We start from the raw sequence: 19,114 nt of genomic DNA, 5'->3' as shown, positions 1-19,114 counted from the left end.
TGGCCCCGCCCTCCATATATAAGAAACGTCAGGCCGCCGGAATCCTTGCAGTGTCTCCTCCGCGGAGACAGAAGAAGGATGTATTCGCTGCGCTGGATGAGATGAGCCATCGCTGGAGAGATGACCGTCCGTCGCTGGATAGCAAGAGTGGATTACCACCGCTGGAATCTTTTTTTTATTTTTTTTATTTTTAATAAAGATATTTTTCAAAAGTGTGTTTGTCTTATTTAACTATTTTTTACACTTTCTTTGTGAAATGGTAGGGGTACTTTTGTACCCCCTTACCATTTCAAACAGGGGGGGGCCGGGATCTGGGGGTCCCCTTGTTAAAGGGGGCTTCCAGATTCTGATAAGCCCCCCGCCCGCAGACCTCCACAACCACCAGCCACGGTTGTGGGGATGAGGCCCTTGTCCTCATCAACATGGGGACAAGGTGCTTTGAGGGGTCACAGACCCCCAAAGCATCCTCCCAATGTTGAGGGCATGTGGCCTGGTACGGTTCAGGAGGGAGGGGGGGCCGCTCTCTCGTCCCCCCCTCTTTTCCTGCGGCCTGCCAGGTTGCGTGCTCGGATAAAGGGTTTGGTATGGATTTTTAGGGGGGCCCCCACGTAAATTTTTTTAAAAATTTGACGCGGGGTTCCCCTTAATATCCATACCAGACCTGAAGGGTCTGGTTATGGATATTTAGGGGGAACCCCACGTCAATTTTTTTTTTTAAATTTGAGGCAGGGTTCCCCTTAATATCCATACCAGACCTGAAGGGCCTGGTAATTGAATTTGGGGGACCCCCACGCTTTTTTATTTATTTATTTATTTTTTTATCAATGACTTTCAATGAGTGTTCTCTGTATTACGGGAGCCGACAATTCATAATAGCTGCGAGTGATTTTAAAGGACTTTTTTTACAGCATAAATGACACTTTGTGCAGGGACAGTTCTAAGCACCAGAAACATGAGCCCCTTCACAGGCATACTATAGACAACCCCCCCCCCCCCTATGAAATTTAAAGGAATATTACACTTTTATTGTTTCACTTTAATCATTATTAAAATCACTGCTCCCGAAAAAACGGCCGTTTTTAAAACTTTTTTTTGCATTGATCCATGTCCCCTGGGGCAGGACCCGGGTCCCCAAACACTTTTTAGGACAGTAACTTGCAGAATCTTTTCTCTCTGTCAAATCTTTTTTCTCTGTCGAATATTTTTTCTATATAATCTTGGAATAATAGAGGTAAGGTTAGGCACATTCGACCACAGGTTCTATAGACAGATTGTTATTGTCAGAGTCATGTCGAATCTCCTATTCTTTTTTTTTAATTTTTTTATTAATGTTTATTAAAGAAGAGAAGCGTGTACAAAGCATAACGATCAATACATAAACCAACATCAAGGGCAGCAACAGTATATCGTCAGTTACCATGGCATAGACAAATACACCCACCTCTTCTATTATAAAAGAGGGAATATAGTGGACAGAAATAGAGGGGGAGTAAAGGAAAGGGAAAATAAACAGGAAGAGAGAGAAAGAGAGAGAGAAGGGGGGGGGGGGGAGGAGGAGGGGATGGGGGGGGGGACAGACCACCCTCAGACAATCAATTGCAAGAGTACAGTAGATATAGTAAGAACAAGAATTATGATCACATCACACTGGTTGAGACATTATGGCTGCATAACTAGAGGAATATTTAAAGGCAACCCAACAGGCCCAGATCTTCGTTGCCAACTCAGATTTACCCCGGAGGGAGAGGGTCATGTGCTCCATGTAATATGTGGTATCCACGTTAAGTAACCAACGCCGGAGCGTGGGGATCGTCTTCATCTTCCAAAACTGAGGAATGAGGGTTTTGGCAGCGTTTAAGAGGTGTGGCGTAATCGACCTCTTATAGGGGCCCGTCGGCTTCCCCGTGCAATGGAACAAAACATACCACGGGTCATTAGGTACCTCCCACCCCTGGATTTCTTTGATTGTGTAGAAAATCGCTAGCCAGAATGGTCGGATCCTCGGGCAGTACCACCAAATATGAGCATGAGTGGCTACCTCCCCGCACTCCCGCCAACAAAGTGGGGAGGACTGAGGAGAAAACCTATGTAAAACAACCGGTGTGTAGTGCCATCTGGTCAAAAGTTTATACGCCATTTCTGACGTCTTAGAGGATCCAGAGGAGGTATGAGCCAGGGTTAGGATTTGTGACTGCTGGGACGGAGACAGGGCCATATGTAGTTCCCTTTCCCAGTACCGTAGGAAGGAGGGAGTACCCGTAGAAGTGAGGGACAGCAATGCCTGATAAAAGTACGAGACCGGCCTCTCAATCGGGTCAGAGTCAGCGAATGCGGTTTCCACAGGAGTAAGCTCCGCCAAGGTGCGCAGGGGCTTTGGGAGCATGCGAACAAAGTTCAGTAGTTGATGATGCTTCCATCGATCCATGTAGGATATGGAGGAGTCACCCAAGATGGAAGAAAGAGGCAACGCCCCGGATGGGCCGGTGAACTGATGTAGACATGTGTTAGTGCCCAGCCGCCACGGGTGAATCTGAGGGTCCATGTTACCCGGTGGGAAAAAATTGTGACCCACCAAGGGCATTAGGGGGGAGTTGTACAACCAGCCATTCATCTTACAGATAGAGTCCCACACCATCAAGGAGGAGTGTGTAAGCGGTGACGTGGTAGGCAAAAGGGTCCGGAACTTCCTCGGGATCCACATCAGTGTGGAAGGTTCAGCGCCACAAAGGTCCGTTTCTAAGTTTACCCAGAGTTTTGAGCCCTTGCAATACTTCAGGTCAGAGAGTCTAGTCAGCACAACGGCCCTGTAATAAAGCTTAAAGTCCGGTACAGCTAAACCCCCGCTACACTTAGGGCGGATAAGGAGAGATCTATTCAGCCTGGGTTTTCTCCTATTCCATATGTACCGGTATACCAGAGATGTCAAAGTTGTAAAAAACCCCACCGGTATCCCAAACGGGACCATCTGAAGCATGAAGAGCACCCTGGGCAGCAAGTTCATCTTAACCAGACCAATTCTACCTAGCCAAGAATGTCGGAGCTGGGACCACTTTTGGATGTCTGACCTAAGTGTGTTGAGCAGAGGCAGAAAGTTAGCGCGGAAAAGGGACGATAGTGAGGGCGTAAGTTGAATGCCCAAATATTTCATGGAGCTCAACTGCCAGGTAAAGGGGTAGTTCTTCTTCAGGTGAGATACCTGTTTGGCGGGGACAGAGATGTTTAACATTTCCGATTTGGACATATTGATTTTAAAATTTGACACCGCGCCGTAGGCCGAAAACTCGGACAGAAGATTTGGAAGGGTGATCAGAGGCTGTTGCACATAGAACAAAATATCGTCCGCGTACGCCGCGTATTTGTGTTCCGTCATACCTATTGTTACGCCACGTATATTCGGGTTTCGCCTAATAAGGGATAAAAATGGTTCCAGGGAGATCGCGAATAAAATCGGCGAGAGCGGGCAACCCTGGCGAGTGCCGTTGTAGAGGGTGAAGGGGTCGCTAAGGGTACCGTTAATCCGTATCTGAGCTGTGGGGCAGCGGTACAACGCCGCTATTTTGGAGCGCAGAGTGGGTCCTACACCCAAGTGAGTCAGCGTAGCCATAAGGAAGTCCCAGTCCACCCTGTCAAACGCCTTCTCAGCATCCGTGGAAAGTAACAGGGTGGGCTGGGAAGTCCGCCGCACATAAGACATCAAGGAAAGTGTGCTGAGAGAATTATCCCGCGCCTCCCGCCCGGGGATGAATCCTGTCTGATCCCGCGAAACCCACTGTGGCACCAGGGGGAGCAGCCTATTCGCTATGGCTTTAGCATAAATCTTCGCATCAATATTCAAGAGCGAAATAGGGCGGTAGCTCACGCAGTCACTAGGGTCCTTGCCCTCCTTGGGTAACACCGTAATATGAGCATGAGTGGTCTCCGGGCGAAGGTCCCCGCCATCCGAGGTCACGTTAGCATATCTGGTCAAGTACGGCAACAGTATGTCAGCGTACGCTCTATAATAAGATACCGTGAGGCCGTCTGGTCCCGGTGCCTTACCGCGCGCCATAGCTTTCATGGCACCCAGAAGCTCCGCAGCCGTAAACTCCCCCTCCAAGGAAGTCAAAACCTCCTCGGAGAGTTTCGGGAGGGCGGCACGGGCCAGATAGTCCCCAATAAGGCGTCCCCGAGCCTCTCTATCATGGACACCCTGGTGCACCTGATACAGGCGCTGATAAAAGTCCCTGAATGTCTTGGCTATACGGGGGGTCTCGAACACCAGGTCTCCCGAGGGGGTTTTAACTTTGGCAATAAACGCCGCGTTCTTACGCTGTCGCACCGAGTTGGCCAACAGCCTACTGGGCTTATCTCCCCACTCATAAAATCGGTGAGCCACTATCCGCGCACGTCGCTTGTGATCTAAATGAAGGAGGGATTTCAGGGTCTCTCGTTTTTCCGTCAAGGCGTGGAAAAGGGCCGGAGTCTGGTTCAGCTTATGCCGGCGTTCTAAGTCGGTAATGTCACGCAACAAGTCGGACTGTTGAGTTAAGCGCTCTCTCTTTTTCCTAGAACCCAATTCCATGAACTTTCCCCTAATATACACCTTGTGGGCATCCCGGTGAGACTTCAGGACTGACATTAGTCTTAAAATAAAACTCCAAACTGTCACCCATCACCTTTCTATCCGCCTCTTCGGCTATGAGGTCCTCGTTCAACTTCCAGTTAGTGGACTTCAGGGGTATGGACGCCACGTTAATGGTTAAAGAAATCGGAGCATGGTCCGAAATGGGGGATGAGTCAATGCTTGACTTCACTATGAGCGGGAGGTGCTGGTGATCAATGAAGCATAAATCTATTCTAGAGTAGGTTTGGTGCACCGGAGAAAAGTAGGTAAAGTCACTTTCCCGCGGGTGATTAATTCTCCAGACATCCATCAACTGCACGTCATGGAGTCGAGAACGAATATATCTCACTCCCCTGCCGGAAAGCGAGGAACCCCCTCTAGAGGTGTCCAAAGTAGGTTCCAAGGGAACATTAAAATCGCCCGCTAGAAGAATGCATCCACGTGCAAAATTCCGCAGGGAGTTGAGTGTGGACGCCAGAAAACGCACCTGGTTTTTGTTAGGGGAGTATAAGGTGGCCAAAGTACACTGCATGCTGCCCAGGGTGCCCCGCACAAACAGAAAACGTCCCGCAGGATCACACAACATTTCCTCAAACGTGAACGCGGTTCCCCTACGAATCCCAATGGCCACACCTTTTGCTTTAGAAATGTCGGAGAGGCTGTAGTACCACGTGGGGTACTTCGGTGAGTGCAATCTAACTCGAGTCGTCTGCGTGAGGTGGGTCTCCTGGAGGAAGACCACGTCTTCCCGCAAACGGTCCAGCTCCCTATATAAGTTGTGTCTCTTCCCCGGGGCGTGAAGGCCCCGTACATTAAAAGATACAAGGTTCACAGTAGCCATGGGGTCTCAGAAGGAGGAACCGCGGTCACCACAACATTACCAATGCAATAGAGAGGCGGTCTGCCGTCAAATAGGGGGGAGGGGATCAGAGGAGGTGGAGGCAATAGACAAGAAAGGTGAAAGAGAAAAGGAAAGGAGAAGGAAGGGCAACAAGAACATGAAAGGCCCCACCTTAGTGGGAAAAACAAAATGAACCAAAAAAGGTGCTGTCGGAGAACAGCCAGTAGTGCACGCATTTCCATGCCGTGCAAGAGCGGGCTGCGTGGCCGCCCCAGGGCCCCCACGCCCGCCACCCCAGCAGGGGAACGGACGCCAGGGCCCCGCGCCGGGCAGCCCCTGCTCAAAAGGGGGGAGACGGGACTCAGGCAGCCGGGCGCCAACCACACCATAAAGGTACAGGTAGCGCCCCGCGGTCCGGTGCCGACACCGAGGCATAAAAATCTAGAAATAACATCATCCAAAACATAAAATGGTACAACGCCGGTAAAGAACAATATGGGTATGAAGCTAAGGCGATAAGATACACATTGGGGGGGGGGGGGGTACCGTAAGTCAGTCATGCTCCAAAGGCACCCAGAGGGAGATGAAAAAAATAACACGCCAGTAAGTAGGGCAAAAGAACAGTAACGTTCACATCCAGACTGAGGCTCCCAAGGAGGGACCGGGGTATGGGCCACAAGGCCAAGGGAGACCCAGCCGTGGCCTTGCAAAAACTCGTTGTCGCCAGAGGCGGTCAGCTTCCTCGCACAAACTTGGTAAGGGAGCCCCCCCAATTGCGGTCAGGCGGTATGTCCCACAAATGCAAGTAGTTGAAGGGCAGGTTGCCATTTCAAGGGCGGTAATCAGGTGCGGAAGTACGGCGGGCACGGCTCACTCTCTGCCAGCCCTGGTCGGCCCCAGCGGGCAGGGGCGGGATGCCGTCCTGCCATCCAGGCAGTTCCGGGACAGGAACGGACATATCCGTGCAGAATTTGGGCAGCTCCTCCGGAAATCGAAGTATTGCGGTTCTGCCATCCCTAGAAGCGATCAAGGCAGCAGGGAAGCCCCACTTATATTTAATGGACGCCGCCTGAAGCAGTTCCGTGAGGGGTCGTAGGGCCCTGCGTCGATCCAAGGTTTCCTTAGCTAGGTCCGGGAAAAAGGATAACATCGCTCCATGAAAATCAAACGGATTAGCTTCCCTAGCTTTCTGCATAATCAGTTCCTTTTCAGGATAATGGTGGATCCGGCAAATGATGTCTCGTGGGACGTCTGTAGCAAGATTGCGTGGTCGGAGTGCCCTGTGCACCCGGTCAATCCTCAAGGGGGCGTCAGGCGTTCGGCCCAGAAGACTATTGAAAATACCCCGGACGGACGGTAACAGGTCGTCGTCTCCGGTCGCTTCGGGAAGTCCCCTAATCCGAACGTTATTACGTCTGTTACGATTCTCTTGATCTTCAAGCTTGTAAACGGTCGTACGATGCGAAATGGCAAGTTGTCGTGTAGTCGCCTGTAAGGATCGGATAGCGTTCGCGTGGCGATCTAGACGTTGCTCCGACTCTTCGACACGAACCAATACTTGCGAGAGATCCGAACGAACTGCGGAGACCTCCTTCTTAATGACCCGCTCGAGGTTCAGAAGCATGGAGGCGAGATCGGAGGTGGTAGGGAGACCGCTCACTCTCGGCGCCGCTCCGGCGGAAGGATGTTGCTCCCCCTCATCGCCCGAGCCCGCCGAGGACTCGGGCGAGCGCGACCTCCGGTACGGCCCATCGCGGGAGGCGGGATCCACTCCACCCCGTGGCTTGCGGCCTAGGTCGTCCTGCTCCTCCACCTCGTCCGGTTCCACGGCAAGGAATCGTTTAATTGACCCCGTCGAGGCTCCTTTCTTGGGCAGAGACTTGCCCGTCCGCCGGCCCATCTCTCAGGTAGCACAAATATGGATTTTTGGATGATTTTAGGTATTTTTCTCGGTGTCGGCCTCGGAGCACACAGAGCACACGTCTGCTCTAGCACATCACCAAGCCACGCCCCTGAATCTCCTATTCTATATCGAACTGTTGTAACAATGAAAACGAAAATAAAGCATTTATTTATGTCGGATCTTTCGTTTTTCGGATTTTGTGCTTTCGTTATCGTTTGTCAAAACGAAAACAAAAATAGCTGAAACTCGGACGAAAATGCATTCGGACGAAAACGAATGCACATGTCTATTAGTAACTTCCTTTTGTCTAGAGAGGATGGCAGTCTGGTTGGTTTGAAGTGATTTCCTGAGAGTCTGCCTATGAACTTCCATTTGTGTCCGAATCTGATTGTGGATAGTGTCCATAGATCTTTTATATGATTTGACCAAATCTGTATGAATTTTTTGAGCCTGGCGCCCACTTGTGACGGGTGGGCAGGCAAACAGTCAAAAGGACTTTTGCTGCTCCCCCACCGGGGTAGTCTTGGACTTCTGCATCCTCAGAAAGGAAGGTCGTGCATTTCTCCTGTCTCTTTTAAATTCTCTGCCAGGACGGTAGGATTTAGCCTCCTTGTATTTATTGGGGAGGTTGCATCTGTAGGAGGAATCCTTTTGGGCCTTGGGTCTCCTGTCAGAGGGGATCAACCCTGATCCCCCCCCCCCGTTACTTTGGAGATGGTGGAGTCTAATTTAGACCTAAACAGGTTTGAGCCATCATATGGGATTCTGCATATGATCGGCCATCCACGGTTTCAGCCATAAGGCCCTTCTTGCCATGGCTGAGGCTATGCTCTTGCTTAAGACCTAATGATAATCAACTGATGCTTCCGCCATAAAGTCGCCTGGTAATTTAATTTCCTGAAGAGAGGAGATTATCTTTCCTAATTCAGTGCCATCTTGAAGGGCTCTCTCTATACTGGTTTGCCATCCTGAGATGGCTTTAGCTACAGCCGCCATGTCCATCATTGGTCTGCACGCGCCCCCGGCAGTGGAATATGCTTTCTTTAATTCCAGATCTATCTTTCAATCAAGAACGTCCCAAAAGGAAACTGTGTCCTTGATTGGCAGAGTGACATGCCTGGCAAGACACATCAAGAAGGAGTCAACGACAGGAACGTTAATCAATGAATTGACTTTCAATTCTTTTAAGGGGTACATTTTTGCCAGGCGGTTGGTAAGACTGGACCGCTTATCAGATCTTTCTCATTCATCTTTTATTAGATCCTCCTTTTCCCCTTTAAAAGGGAAGGATTCTGGTTGTAAACTTGGGAAATATTTTTAAACCTTTGGTGGTTCCACTTTGTCTTCTTCCCAGCTGATCGCTTCTTTAACTGATTTTGCAAAAAGTTTGACTAGGAAGAAATCGAACCCTGCGTACATCTCCTGATCTTCATCTCCGGAGGAGGATTCTGACACTTGGTTGCGATGGAAATCTGCCAATGACATGCTAGGAGCAGGCCTATCTGTTAGCGGTGCCGTTGTCTCCAGTATGGATTCCCATAGTGATTCCCTTATAAGGTCCATAGCCATCCTTGTTGCCTCATTGAAGCATAAGCAGCAGACTAATTTATTTGGCAAGGCAGGTGCGCCACATACCCAGCAAGCATTTGCTGCAGGATGGGTGTGACGGTATGCCTGGATCAGCAGTGGTGGGAGGAACATCTTGAACGGCTTCTGCGGGACCTCGCGCTTGAAGCATGACTTGATCTTCTTTCATGCCTGGAACTTGTGGCTCATGACCTAGTAGGGCTGCCAGAAACGAATCGTTAGTGGTCCCCTTTTTCTGCCCTTCTTCAATACTTGGCCTCTTACCTAGTCTGTTGGTGGTGGTCTGTGTGGGCAGTGGACTCCATAGGTAAAGCAGAGATAGGCAGCCTGAAAGGAAATCAGAGAAAATAAAAGTTTTTGTTTCTTTTTAATAAAAAAGAGGGGTTGTAGAGGGCCCTAGGACAGCTGGAATATCTTACCTAAATTGCTTAATTATTTATGGCAAGGTAGGAGCGAATCCCAGTCTCTTGTGCAGCTACAGCTTTTTAAATCTGCCACCACCATTGCGGCAAAATGATGCTCCCGCGCATGCGCAGTAGCGTCCCAGCGCCATCTTGGAGAAGGACACAGGTTCTGAAGGCTGAATTACCTCACTCCGGACATGTGTAGAGCAGAGGAGGAAGTATGGCAGCCATGGCAGCTGCACGGGACGGTGGGCAGTAAGTACCAGCAGTTCCCCAAGTGGGGGGAACAACAAACAAAAAAGGGAAAGAACAGGCAAAAATAAAGAGTGGAGACCACTGCAAAGTCATGAAGCTTCTTTAAAGCTTACTGTGCCAGCGTATCCAGATGCCCCCTGAGACCACTAGAACGGGGGTTCCCTCCATAGAAGCTCCTTTAGAGACTGTACAGGGGGGACTTCCACACAGGAGAGGCTTGAACCTGCTGGAGCAAGTGTGGTGAAAGGCCCTTTTTCCTTTGGACTTCTAAATAGGAGGAGCTTTGTCTATCCAATCTGATCCAATCTGTCAGTTGAGGATAAAAAAAGACAATGCAGCGGGGTGTCTCCCCTTCAAATTTATAGTTAACCAATCCTGTCAGGTTGTGGGGGCGGAGTCACAACCCAGTGTGTGCTGCCATGAAGGCCTCAGGAAAAGTATATTATATTTATACTTGTTCATCATTGCAATATGCCTACTGATCACTGGACACATTACTAGAAATGCTGAGCGAGCTGGGCCAAGTCATAGATAAAGTATTATCTCACACATTATTAAAAAGAATAGGGTACAAAATCTATATGCCCACCCCATTAGGATTGATTTGAAACTCTTTTAAATTGCAATCAAATCTCTTTTTCATTCCACTGGCTCTGCGACATATTAGCATGCTAAACTGCCTCGATCAAGAAGTTTCTGCTGCAGCACTGAGCTCCCAGCTGCTGCTAAAGTTATTTTGTTGTGATTTTTTTCCCTGTGAATAAGTGAATGTATCATTCACTGCAGGTGAATCCACAGATGCATGTACTTGAAATTACAACGATTGATTCACTTGCATTGAATGCTTGGTGAATGTCACCTCACTTCTTTCTAGGTATGCTGTTGGTGCTGATTCATTGATTAGCGCACATTTAACGGTTTTAACGATTTCCCAAAATAAATCTCAAGTTATGTTATAAAGTCCTTAATGTGGAACTAAAGCCTAACACTAACTATTCTTAAAACTGTTTTCGCTCCTCTACTCCTGCCTATCCCGTGTAAAGAAGATCTGTATACTTACCTTATTTTTTTAGTCTGGTCATGTGAGCCTGCAGTTATGGCTTCCCTGTGTCATGGAATGCTCAATAATAGCTGGGAATTCTGGGAGCCGTGACATCACTCATGGCCCAACCCATGTTGGTACCGACTCCTCTCCCCTGCAGAAACCGCTCACTAAAGAGGGGCGCTGGACCTGCAGTATAACATTACCAGAGCAGAACTTAAAAAAAGATAAGTGTTTTTTTTGGGGGGGCACATGACCAGCAGATGACCAGCACATGCTAAATTTGAGGCATGCCTCTGGTGATAACAGTCACAGTTGTCAATGTCCTTATATCAATTCTGAACTGAACAGTTAAAAGGGATTGTAAAGTAATTTTTTTTTTCTTAAAATAACAAACATGTTATACTTACCTCCACTGTGCAGCTTGTTTTGCACAGAGTGGCCCCGAACCTGCTCTTCTAGGGTCCCTCGGCGGCTGTCTCTGCTTCTTCCCGCAGGTACTTCTCACTGTTATGCGAGCTCCCTCACATGGTGAGAAGCACCTGCGGGCGCGCTCCCGTGATACAGCCGGTGGCTATAGCCGCTCGCTGTATCACACGGCCCCGCATCATTGGATGTGATTGACAGCAGCGCGAGCCACTGAGATTGAGATAATGTGCCTTTAATAGATATGGGCAGAAGAGACGTTTTGATGTCGCTTCCGCCCTGCTATGGTATGGAGACGGGTGGGGGCCATCTTAGCCTCACTCCTCTCCATACCCAGGCACTGAGAGGACCCAATCACCTCTCTTCCGGCAGAATGTTTGGAATTCCACACCATAATATTATTGAAAACTTACATACCATTGCATGCATTGGAAGAGTTAATATAATAGAATTAACCAAACTAAAGTGCATTGGCATTCACCTATTCTCAGTATATGCATAGTCCAATGCAAAGTAAGCGATACCCTCTGTGGTATTTGAACCCATGAGTCCTTGAAGGCCTGCGTCGTTCAAGGTAGAAGTGCTGACCACTAGCCTATCGGGCTGAGCACAAGCATTCATAGAAAATACAGTTACTAGTGTTTGATGTTTTAATTCTATAAAATAATGTTTAGCAGATGAACCATTAATATTATGGAAACAACCATGCTGATGTAGCATTGGCTTTTAGGATTTTTTTTTTTTTTAAACGGCGTGGGGTCCCCCCTACAATTCATACCAGGCCCTTATCAGAATATGCAGATTGGAGGTCAGGATAGGGGGGGGCAAGCACGCAGCCCCCCCTCCTGAATGATACCAGGCCACATGACCTCGACATGGATAGAGTGCTTTGGGGTGGCCCGTGGTTGTCGGGGTCTGCAGGAGGGGAGCTTATCAGAATCTGGAAGCCCCCTTTAACAAGGAGGCCCCCAGATCCCACTCCCCCATGTGAATGGGTATTGGGTACACCGTACCCCTACCCATTCACCCAAAAAGTGTCAAAAAATACAAACCACAAGAGACGTTTTTTTACAAATCCTTTATTAAAAAAATGTGTTCTGCGATGTACCTCCATTGTCAATCACAGCGCCCGTCAGACCCGAAAAAAAAAAAAAAAATGCATTATGGGAGGACTCCCACCGTATGCACTCTGTGTGCTCTGACAGTTCTTTTATAATCAAGGGGCGGGGCTATCTCGGTACATCGCCCAGGGGCCATGCCCCCTCTGATGGCATGTGATGTCAGGAGGGGCGGAGTGACTCAGTTACGTCACTGGGTGGCCCTGCCCTTGGCAATATAACACCTGTCAAAGGGAAGAGACAGCAGTCAGCGGGAGCCCTCTCATCGAGATGGAGCGTTTTGCCTTTTTTTGCTATATTTCGGGTCCGTTGGGTGCTGTGATTGACAATGGATGTACATTGTCGGACATATTTTTTTTTTTTAAAGGGATTTGTCTCTTGTGGTTTGTATTTTTTTTTTTTTTTTTTTTGTATTTATTTTTTTTAAAACTGTCTCTTGTGGTTTGTATTTTTTGACACTTTTTGGGTGAATGGGTAGGGGTAAAATGTACCCGATACCCATTCACATAGGGAGCTTCCGTATTCCGATAAGCCCCCGGTCTGCAGACCCCGACAACCACCGGTCAGGGTTGTCAGGAAGAGGCCCTTGTCCCCATCAACATGGGGACAAGGTGTTTTAAGGTGCACCCCAAAGCACCCTCCCCATATTGAGGGCATGTGGTCTGGAATGGTTCAGGAGGGGGCGCTCGCTTGTCCCCCCCATCCTGATCTTCAAGCTGCATAAAGGTCTGGTATTAATTTTGGAAGGGCCCCATGTTTTTTTCAAATTTGGGCGTGGAGTTCCCCTTAAAATTTATGCCAGACCCAAAGGGCCTGGTATTGATTTTGGGGGACCCCACGCCAAAATTAGTTTTAAAAATTATTTTTGGGGTATTTGTTTCTTAATTTGGTGCTTAGAGAGAATTCACAATTAGTTGACATTTTTCATGGTTTACCTAGTCCACAAAAGAATTAATAGTGCCTTGAAATTCAGCATTGGAGCAGGGATTTTTTTTAGTTTTTTTAGGGGGTTTTCTTCCCCTCCGCCCTATTAGACTTTCTACTCAAGGACTTGCATGTGTGCAAAACCAAATACTTTTGTATGCAACTAGATTTTATGCAGATTTGAAGGGGTATGAATAGTGTGCACTTAGACCGACTCCTGTATATACATACGGCGGCAGAATGGCTCTGCTGCGCAAATCGCTGTATATATATATATTGAGGCTCCTCTAAGAGCCATAGCAGACGTGTGTGTGCCCGCTGCACGGCAGAGGCCTCGATGCGCTTGGCCGGCGGGCGCGATCCCTGCTGGCCACCCACGATTGCAGTAATGTGACCAGGAACGGGGATTTGTGTGTGTAAACACACAAATCCTTGTCCTGTCAGCGGTGGAGAAACAGATCGTGTGTCCCTACTAGGGATGAGCCGAACACCCCCTGGTTCGGTTCGCACCAGAACTTTCGAACAGACCCCAAATTCATACGAACTTTAGAACCCCATTGAAGTCTATGGGACTCAAACGTTCAAAAAGTGCTAATTTAACGGCTAATATGCAAGATGCTGTCCTAAAAAGGGTTTGGGGACCTGGCTCCTGCCCCAGGGGACATGGGTCAATGCCTAAAATGTTTTTAAAAATGGCCGTTTTGGCGGGAGCACTGATTTTAATGACGATTAAAGTGAAAAAGAAAAAAGTGAAAAATATTCCTTTAAATATCGTGCCTGGGCGGTGTCTCTTGTATGCCTGTGAAGTGCCACTTGTTTCCCGTGTTTAGAACAGTCCCTGCACAAAATGACATTTATCGGAAATAACATCATTTAAAACTGCTTGCGGTTTTAATGTTATATCTGGTTCCTGCAATATGGTTGAAAATCATTGAGAAAAATGGCATGGGTAGCCCTCCCTGCCCATTACCAGCCCCTTTGGGTCTTGTACGCATATTAAGGGGAACCCTGTACCCATATTAAAAAAAGAAAATGCGTGTGGCCCCCAGGCCCTATATACTCAGAACAGCAGTATACAGGCGGTGCAAACAAGACAGGGACTATGTAGGTTTGTTGTGTTAAGTTGAATCTGTTTGTAATTTTCAACTGGTACATTTTTAAAGTGTAGCTCCAGTCGAAGAGTGCGCATGCGCGGGACTTCCGGTCGGACGCCTTGATCGGGAGCTCCGTACCGCTCCGGCCCTTCGGCGCTAACATTAGCTTTTCCAGCCACCGGGAACCTCCGCCGAACGTTACATCGAGCTCCGGAAGACACCAGGAGCCCGCACATATGCCCAAAGGCCGGGCAAAAACGTTCGCCAGCCGCCAGTTACTTTACGGCCTAGACGAGCCTGATCCGTCCAAGATGGCGACCGCTCCTCTTCCCGGCGGGGACACGGACACCAGGGATGATATAGCGGATCCCCCTCCTCCCCAGCCCTCCTCCACTGCCGTGAGTAACATCCAGGACCCCCAGACTTCTCCTGCTTCTACCATATCCTTGATCCATAGATCGCTGGCAGGCTTCTCTTATTCACCTCAAACCATCTCTCCACACAGCCTGGCTGAGGCCCTGCAGGCCTCCCCTCAGCCTATACATCCACCTGACCTGACACAGCTCCTCAGTAGCTTTTCTGAAATGCTGGCAGCAGGCCTAGCTCAAAATGCTGTTCAGATAACTTCTTCAATCAAAGCCGACTTGCAGAACCTAGGGGCCAGAATAGATGTGATCGAACAGGCAGTAGATAATACTGCAGCTCGCACTAACCAGAACTCTAAATGCATACAGTCCCTGCAGGAACAACTGGATTCAGCCCTTTCTAAATTAGATGATTTAGAAAATAGAAGCAGAAGGTATAACTTCCGCATCAGAGGTGTGCCTGAATCTGTCACGGACATTCAAAGCACCGTCAAGGCCTTCATTAAGGACATTATCCCAGACGTTCCAGACCACAAGCTAGAGCTGGATAGGGCCCATCGAGCGCTACAAGCCCCCCGTCAGGACGGCTTACCCCGTGATATTGTGATCAAGCCTCACTTTTATGGAATTAAAGAGGAAATTATGATGCGATCCCGCAATCGTGACAATCTCACCATCCAGGGCAACAAAATCCAAGTCTTCGCAGACATCTCTCCCGCCACGATTCAAAAGCGAAGAACTCTCAAGCCCCTTCTGGAAGTTCTAAATCAAAATTCGATCAAATATAGATGGGCCTTTCCATTTCGCCTCCAGTTCCAGTGGAAAGATAGACAATACAGCTTTACCAACTTTCCTGACGGGGAATCCCTCCTCCTGCAACTTGGGCTCATTACTCAAGAGCTACAATCCATCCAGATGGAGAGCCGGCCGAACGCGTCTAAAAGACCCCCCCCGAACAGCCCATTGGCCCCCCTGTGGGTGAAGCAAAAGTCGAAGAGGCAACGCGACTCTGCACCTCAAAAGTGACTCCTGAACCCTTAAGGCCTCTGGGCCACTGACTTTTTTTTTCTTTTTTCATTTTTGAATCCTGATGATTGTCGGGAGGGGCCGATGGACTTTCCGGCTTCCCTCCGGTCCTTTTAAGGACCCTCTGAACTCAGTTTTTCCATTTTGCGATATGTGATTTTTTCCTTTTTTCTCCCAATCCCCTGGCTCCCTCCTTCCCTTCCCCCCCTTTTTTTTTTTTTTATTTACTTTTACGGGGTGTGAATGTCTGCCTAGATTTTCCTTAACATCCACCTAACATCCCGTGCTCTCCGCCCCCCCCCCCCCCCCCCTGCCCATGACACATCTCTCCTAACATTGCTGTCGTACTGATACCATTTGTTTTTTTTAGTAATTGGTCTCACTATCTTGCTGGACAGTCCCGGATCTTATTTGTTGATAAGTTCTTCAAGGTTGATATGTTTTCTTGTTGTTTTTCTCTTTGTTAAATTTTTATATGGTTCCCTGTATTTGCCTGCTGGCACCTATTTTTTTTTTTTTTTTTTTTTTGGCACGTCGATAGCGGCGCCGGTGCCGGAGCGGGGCTTAGTGCCGTGTGCCACTCTACCTGCTGCCCCTTTGCGGAGATTTCTCCCTTAGGGTCTTCAGGAATGCAGTCTGATTTCAGACTGCCTTTGATTCGGGCCCTCCTGGCTCAGGAGGCTCGAGGTGGGCTCTGCCATTCCAGACCCACCACAGAAGGATCCGAGCTTTCCCATTCTCGAGTCCTTCACCTTCTCCCCCCCCCCCTCCTTCCCTCCCCCACTTTCCCTCCTCCTCTCACTCTTTTCTTCTCTACTTTTTTCTCTTTTCAGGAGCCCTCGGGGAGATCCCGCCTCTCAGTCTACGACGCATTTCAGCACATGTATCCTGCACCTTGGAACAGCAAACAAGTTCTCCTACCCAGGGTAAGATTGCCATTCCCTACCTTGTTCCCACACTCTGATAACCATGGCTGATCCGCATATTGCTAAGACGACGCTCAAGATAGCGTCACATAATACTCAAGGCCTAAACTCCCCTTCTAAAAGACGTAAAGCTCTTCACAGCTACTACATTAGGGGTCTTAATATTGTTATGCTTCAAGAAACCCACTTCCCCAAAAATTATAACCCCACGTTCTTACACCGGAATTTCCCTACCTTCTTCTTAGCAAACGCTGAGGACAAGACGAAGGGGGTCGCCATTTTATTCTCTAAACATACCCCGTTCACCCACATTCAAACCATCAGAGATATCAAAGGGAGATATCTTCTGGTTAAGGGTCTTATTAACGATGTTCTTTTTTCCTTTGTTTCCTATTATGCGCCCAATAAAAACCAAGCTCCTTTCTTTTCGTCCATGCTGACTGCCTTATCCTCCCACCTGGAGGGTAAGGTGGTCATGGGTGGTGATTCAAACATCGCGTTTGACCACCTTATGGATAAGAGTTCCAATGGTAGATCCCACTTGAAACGTCCCCCTAAACAGAGTCTAAAAATTGCTAAACTTTTTCATTCTCTGGGGATGATAGACTCCTGGAGAGAGCTCCACCCTGATGCTAGGGACTTCACTCACTTTTCAGCTCCACACAGGACATTCTCCCGCATAGATCACATCTTTGTCCACACGGCGGATATTACCTTTTTATCTCGGGCTTGCATTAAAGAGGTTCCATGGTCTGATCATTCAGTCATTTACATTCAGCTCGTGGGCTTTCTAGCTCCGGCGGGCCCCCCCCAATGGCGCCTCAAGGAGTCCCTCCTTGCCAACCAAATACACTGTACGCAACTGGAGAGAGACCTGAAAGAGTTCTTTCAACTTAATGACACTCCTGAAATTTCCCCGGGCACATTGTGGGGGGCCCATAAAGCGGTCATGAGAGGTAAAATTATTCAGCTGACCTCCCAGCTCAAGAAGGAAAAAGCCCAAAGCGTAGTCAATCTGGAACGGGACTTCCAGGTACTGAGTGCTGCGCACAAGAAAAATCCATCACCCACTTCATTAGCCAAAATGGATACCGCTAGAATTGCTTTGAATTTGGCCCTGACTTCCAGTGCAGAGAGCCACCTTAAATGGACAAGTGGAAGATTCTATCTTCACACTGATAAATTTGGCCCTCAGCTGGCTGCGAGGCTCTCCCCCCGGCACAGGATTCAGGCCCTCCCCAAAGTAAAGTCCCTATCCGGTAAACTGACCCAAAACCCTAAACAGATTCTAGAGGCCTTCAATAAATTCTATTCTAATCTATACTCGGACACCAACCCCGCTGGTATTCCACAGTTGGAGGCCTTCCTGGACAGTATCGCACTCCCCAGAATCTCAGACTCCCATAGGGAGCTTATGGAATCCTCTTTCACGGAGGAGGAGGTTAGAGAAGTCATTAAAGGACTTAAACTTGGCTCGGCCCCTGGCCCTGACGGGTTTTCTACTAAGTACTATAAACAGTTTATAGAAGTCCTGGCTCCTTACCTGGCCCGATTCTTCAACTCCCTCAACAATAAGTCTTCCCTGGATCCGACAGCCAACCTGGCATTTATCTCAGTAATACCTAAACCCGATAAAGACCTAAGCCTAGTGAGCAATTATAGACCTATTTCCCTAATTAATAACGATCTGAAAATAATGACCAAGATTCTTTCAAACAGACTGGGCTCTTTCATAGGTTCATATGTCCATGGGGACCAGGTTGGCTTCATACCAGGCAGGCAGGGGCCGGACCAGGTGAGGAGAGCTATAGACATAATCTCCATCCTCCAGTCGGGCTGGGATGGCGGTCCTCTCCAGGAGGGTTTCCTATTATCCATCGACCTCCAAAAGGCCTTCGATACCGTTACCTGGCCATATTTGTTCCGCACACTAGAGCGATGGGGTTTTGGCCACAAATTTGTCAATACTCTATCCGCCCTTTATTCCCATCCTAGTGCCCGGATCAAACTTCAAGGCCATCTATCAGACCCTTTTCCCATTGCCAAGGGTACTAGGCAGGGTTGCCCGTTATCCCCCCTATTATTCGCTATAGCTATAGAAACGCTAGCAATCTCCTTTAGGACTCATCCTGATATCCACGGCGTGCGCTGTGGCCCCTCCTCGCACAAATGCGCGTTATTCGCGGACGATGTCCTTCTATTCATTACATCACCACTCATCTCCACTCCCAACGTTTTAAGGGTGCTTCATGAGTTTGGGCAAGCCTCTGGCTTGCAAGTCAACATGACCAAGTCAGTAGCTCTCAACGTCTCCGTTAACTCGGATTCGGTAGCAAAACTCCAATCCCAGTTTCCCTTTTCGTGGAACCCAACGTCCATTCCCTACTTGGGGATCCACCTCACCCCGAGCATTGGTTTACTCTATAAGCACAATTTCCCCCCGATGTATAACAAATTGAAGGCGGATCTGGATCAGTGGTCCCTTTATAAGCTCTCCTGGCTAGGCAGAGTTAATGCCATTAAAATGACCCTACTCCCCCGAATCCTCTATCTTTTCCGCTCGCTCCCTATCTCAGTTCCCAAATCCCAAATCAACAGTT

The sequence above is a fragment of the Lithobates pipiens genome, unplaced genomic scaffold, assembly GCF_037356315.1.
Source record: "Lithobates pipiens isolate NorthernLeopardFrog02 unplaced genomic scaffold, aLitPip1_a1.2 Scaffold_28, whole genome shotgun sequence".
NCBI classification, from domain to species: Eukaryota; Metazoa; Chordata; class Amphibia; order Anura; family Ranidae; genus Lithobates; species Lithobates pipiens.
The sequence above is the reverse complement of the archived record's forward strand: the minus strand, read 5'-3'. Positions refer to the sequence as shown.